This window comes from Rissa tridactyla, chromosome 4, assembly GCF_028500815.1.
Source record: "Rissa tridactyla isolate bRisTri1 chromosome 4, bRisTri1.patW.cur.20221130, whole genome shotgun sequence".
NCBI lineage: Eukaryota > Metazoa > Chordata > Aves > Charadriiformes > Laridae > Rissa > Rissa tridactyla.
This window is the reverse complement of record NC_071469.1, coordinates 43,681,716-43,687,813: the sequence shown is the minus strand read 5'-3', so window position 1 is coordinate 43,687,813 and position 6,098 is coordinate 43,681,716.

Genomic DNA, 6,098 nt, shown 5'->3' with positions numbered 1-6,098 from the left:
CCTGTTGGGACACGTCCTTGGGATTTTTCACCCCATGGAGGCACGGAGGGACACTGGCAATTCTGAGCCTCCCTCTTCCACGCAGTAATGCATGAAATGACTTCGGCAAGTGAACAAGTCTGAATTGTTTTTTCTTCTTAGAATAGTGTAGTTAGATATTCCAGTCTCTGCTTTACTCCAGACTTCGACAGACTGAGTTGCACTGATGATAACTAATCTTTCACCTTTCTCTGATAATAAGTGTAATAATACTGATGCATGTAGAGGAGTGTCTGTCTTTATGAAGGCACGAGACCATAAACGAGATGAACAGGCATATTGTGAGAATACGAAGTTAGAATTACTGTAGTATCATGGTATCAGTTTATTGCTTATTATTAGCTGGGAGCAGACAGTTTATGCTTCTGAGAATATTCATATGCATTACAATTTCTGGTGCAGGGTCCCTTGCAGTCAGTCGTTGTGCTCACTGAACTGCTGATGTATTATGGGCCCTAGAGACCAAACCCGGTCCTGGTTACTGATTCAGTTCTGGTACTAACATCACCACTAATTTGATCAAGCATCACTGCAGACTCAGCTTGTTCCCACTGCTGTTGCCAGTTCAGCCCAGCCATGTCCATCCCACAGATTGCTACATGCTGGGCTCAGAAGTGCCAGAGGACAAGATGCTTTTGCTTCTGGCTTCCGATAAAGCTTTTAAGAGTCTAGGACAGAGGTTTCTACTAGATTGTTCTTGAATGTGGAAAGCTTCCCAAACCAGAATCTACTGTGAGTCATACAGGATGATCCAATTGCTCTTGGTTACGTGAATTCCTTCCTTGGATGCAGTCACAGTCAATATACAGAGGGCAGAAAATTCCATCCAAAGAGACAAAATATGGAACAATAGGTAAGGCACATATTAGTGAAATGATGCGATTGCCTATGATAGATTTTCCCTTCCCACAGATGCACCAAGTTTGATTATTCTCATTCTTCTCTCTCTCATATTTATTGCTAAAAACAAATTAACAAACTAAGAATTAATGAAGACGTTAGCAGGTACTGAAGAACAGTCTCTGTTGCTTACTAGCCCAAACCTCAAGGGGATAAAAAGGCAAAAGAAGTTAGTATAAATCCATTTTGTCAGTGAGATCTCACTTCACACTCAGTTAATTGGCCTGTTTTGCAGGATTTAACCTGGTGGCATAAGAACCTTGAAATAAATCTCTTAGCTACGATTAGAGACGAAAGAGAGATTAGCACGGGCAGGAGAGTTGAAGTCTTTTTCTCCATCTCCATAGGTAACTCAGTGTAAAAACAGAAGAACTACACAGACATCAGGAAATCAGTTCCTCACTCTTCCTCAGGATGCCTGATCCAGGTATTTTCTCCCCTGTACTCAGCAAGTTACCAGTTTCAAGATCCTGTTCAGTCCTCTGAAGCAGGTTAGTGGTTTCTTTTACATGAAATCACAGATAGGAATGTGTGTTTAGCTAAAATGGCAGATTTTAGTGAAATTGTTTAAGATAAGATGTGGTTTATTTATGACAAAATTGCAAGCCAAATTTCTTTGGACAATTTGCATCTGATAAGTCAATGTTATAAATGAGTAAATATCTGTGCTATGTCTTCACTGTAGTTAGGGGAGTTTGATAGGAAAGGAACAGGTGCGTGGAATCTTGGAAGCAAAAAGCTACAGTATGCTGATGGAAGCTGTGTTTGAAGTGGGTTAGACAAGGAAAGCTTGAGAACAGTATCAGTAATATGGGAGAGATTTGGCTTCTTCTGTCAAAAGAAATATTTCTCCCTTCATAGAATAAAATCCATCTTTCTGTCCCCTAGCTAGGGAAAAAAGGGTCTGTGTGTATATGCTTCATAACTCTGGAGTGGTTCATGTGCAATGGTGAGGTGTGTTTCTACGAACTTTGATAGAGATGTTAGTTCCACTGAACTACTAGGAGCGTGTGTGGTTTTACAGTAGCTCACTACCAAATTAACTTGGAGAAGAACAGGTAGATATAGCAGAGAAAGATAATGACACTTTTAACTCGTAACTGCACTTCAGTTCTTTCAGCTGGAAGAACTTTCTTCATGGTGCTCAAAAAATGCTACTACGCGGCAGTATGTGTGTTGCAATACAGCTTATGCTAATAAATGTATTCAATACTTCATTGAACAGTTAGGGAAAGAATAATGTTATGGTGTATTTACAAAATTGATTATGATAGGAAGAGAGTCTTCTCATTATCTAAATTCAATAAACTGTTCGCATAGGAAAAAATAATCTCAAGAGAAGTATCCATGCAGAAGCTGGGAACACAGGAATAGAGTAGGTAAGTTGTTCTTCTTGATGCGCGCAAAGTTTCAGGAGAAGCACAGTTGTCCCAAAGATCCTTTGTGCAATCCCAGGTATATAAGTGACAGCCAGGGTCAGTCAACGAGTGGTCACCGCACTACAACAACCAGTCATTCCACCCCTTTCCTCTGGCAGTATGGTTCATGTGAAATAGCAGATCTTATACTGCTGGAGAACTGTGGCATGGGTACCTCTCTTAGATGAATGTGAATATTCCATGAAATCTGGTCTTATTACAATACTAAAATTGGAACAATGAAGCAGGAAATACCTTATGAGAATTACTGGAGGCAAGGACTTCCTAGGAGAGTTGCTCTTGCACATAAGTTTTTCATTTTTTTAACTTTAGGCATCTGAAAACGGGGGAAGGAGCTGTATCAGAATAGCTACATGAGATAACGCTGCTTATGGAATTCAGCTTCAAGTTTCTTTATGGCTAGAATATGACAGAAAGTCTCAAATTTACATCTTTGAAAATCAACAAGTGCCTCTTGAGTAGATGAATTTTAAGTAAAGGTAGAGTTGTTTACAAATTTTGTTCAAATGTTAAAGCAAAAGATGTTTGGCAAGTAGGATGTTCTCCGTGACACCATAACTATATGTGTGCCTAACAATTTAGAGGCATTTTGCAAATGCGTACATGTATGAATGATATATGTATGATGTCATATATGAACAGTGAGCGATGCATTCATATACACTGGCCATTGAATGCAAACTGCGTATTAGCAGCCAGGAAATTTCACGACAGATTCTCTCTATTGTGAGCTCTGAGACCTGAGTATCAGGGGCAGATAAACCTATTTGCACCAGCCATCTACAGCTATTTAAGTTCAAGTCATGAACTGCTTAACTGGTGAAGCAATCAAAGATACTGTCTCCGGGCTTAGCAGACAGGCTGTCATCTGAATTCGTATGGAGGCTTAATTCTGTGCCAGCGGAGCATGATCCTTTTAAATGAGGTCTGAAGGATACCGTAGAAGAATGATGTGAAGAAAGAGTTGTCATTTTATAAATGATTATTCTCTGGACTTGTTTGTACAGAGATGTCTATCAATAATCGGTATTTCATCATGATAATCAATATGATTATCACAATACAATCACAATCAATACTCAACCATAACTGATAATCATCCTTAACTACCATTAAAATTAGGACCTTATTTTTAAAGTCAGAGAGCTGCTGGCCTCAAGAAAAAACACTGTGCATTTTGCAGGCTACTTCATGTATTGTACAAAAGATATTACGAGATTAACAGTTTTGAGGGGAATTAGTTTCCTCTGTAAATGCAGGAGAAAATAAATGTAACATGAATGAATTGGATCTCACAGGCATTAAAATGTTTTAATATTCAAATGCATGAAGACATCTAAATGTGTCCTGATATGAATGGAACAACTTGTTTCTCGCCTGTACACATAGAATTGATTCCTTCCAACATATACAGATGAAGACACTGGAATACCATTACCTTTTTAAACTGTACTCTACAACAACCTACTTACCCAATGTAAAACTTCATTGCCACTGTGGATCCTTTAGTGTAGCCCTGCTTCTGTACAGCTTGTCTGCAGGTAGCTTTCATGCTGGTTTAGCTGATACCAGTTTTATTCAGATTAAGTTAAATAGTGGAGTCCACTAGCTTAAAAAATATTAAACAAGAATAATGCTGCTTATACATCTCTATTTCCCCAAATTTACAGGATTATAAATGCCATTGTATTAGTGGAATTAGAAGACTGTATAATCATATAAACACATAGTTGTATAGTATAAAATCACTCTAATGAAAATTACTGAATTAGTACAAGACCATGCTGAGAGCAGGCCTTCAGGGGAGCAAAGAAAGAACTCCTCCGTATATCTTGCACGTGTTGAGAAAAGGCAATCGCAAAGCATTGGAAGCACTGAAGAAGGGTAAAAGTTCATGGTTTGATCTTGAGGTGCTGCAGCATAGTTCTACATCCACATCATGTACACCAAAAACACATTGTCTCCAGTTCTAACAGGTTTTAGATCTTGGATGTTATTAGCTGCTTTCTGCCTGTGATTGTGATGTAACTGGAGAAGTGCAAAGCGGAAATTGTTAGTAGTATTGAAGAGAAGCAAGGTTAAAAGTCCTGGGAAATATACTATCTTTTCTTAGATCCACTAATAGCTGGGGGAAAGACGACAGACCTTGAAACACAGAAGTCCTCCTTCAGCTGTGAAACTCTGAAATATCAGATTTGAAACTCGGGGCAGAAGGAGTCTCTCTGAGTATATTTTATGTCCATCATTGTGATCTTTGGAGAGAAAAACAAAAGAGTCTGTAGATCACATGGGAAAGTTAATAACGTAAGAGTAGGTGCATCAAAAATAAACTAACAAAATATACAAGATATAAACTACAAAAAACATGAGTAGTTTCTTGTTGGTTCTCAAATGGTTCCCCTTCAAAAATTATTGTGTTTCCCTTGGGCTGCAGTGTCTTCTTCAGATGGGAGAATGGAAGCAGTTCCAACAGGCAGTGAAGAAGTCAAGGTTATTGCAGAAAGTGCAACCAGGAATGAAGTTTAGGATTCTGACTGGAATATGGGGAATTCAGAAAGGAAACCAGTCTACAGGTGGTAGGAGGGGTGGAACAAGGTGTGATTACCATAGTTCTCAGGACAAAGGGAAAGAACAAGGAACTTCAGCTGCAGAAGCAGAGGTTAAGACATCAACAGTGATTCCCTAAGGATCAGGCCTCATTTAATACATCACGCTATTCCAAAAGCTGTTTTTGAATAAGAACTTTCAGAAAGAAAGGAAGGGCAATCGGTAGAGAAAGAAATAGAGCATCTTAAACTGCTGATATTTTTCTTAAGGTGTGAAGATGTTTTTTGTAGGGTGATAAGTTACTTCATATAAAAATGGTAGTGCTTTTATGCCAGATCAAGTGGAAAAATGTGGTGGAGGATGGTTTGTTCACCAGTCATAGCACTTAAAAGTTAATAAAATTTTGATAATATTTTCTGGAAAACCAACACAGTCATTGATAGTTTAACTATTTGTTGAACATTTTGTGTCTGTGGATAACCACAGCCGTTCCCCCTGCAGTTGTTGCCAAACTAATCACATCTTAGTAGTATAAGTGTAGGAATAAAACTGCTTTTTGCTAGCAAAATCATGTTTTACTGCACATAATTGATGAAATGACTAAAAATACCCGTAGGATACTGTATTTCTGGTACTATTTTCACTTTTTTTTTTTTCCATATGGAAAAAAGGCTTATGTGATTATGCTGTATATATTTGCTTGTTCATCCTCCTTGTTCAACTTTTGAACACAAATCTGACCCCGATACAGTAAGAATTATAAATTCCTAGAATCATCAAGAAAATACAGGCAACAAATAGAAGGGAAAGGCACCGTGAATCTTCTGGAGGGAACGACAGCAGATGCAGCTCACTTCCAGACATCAGAAAATCTGCATAGAAAATTGCTCTTGACAAAATCCATGGGAATCCAGAATTCACTGGTTCTACTGATGGCTTATTTTTGATTGCTCTAGTTGGTCCTTAGAATTTTGGGGGTTTTTAAGTGACTGACATTGTACAAAATTTAAGCAATAAATTTCAGTGGGGCACTCCCTTGGCAGGAGTCAAGCATGCGAAGCTGTACAGGAAGTTTTCTGTAGTCTCTATAAATACCCAGTCAGACAGTAATCTCTCTCTCTCTTCTTCAGATGTCTTCTGCATGCCTTGGATACATGCTCCTAATCAGCTTAC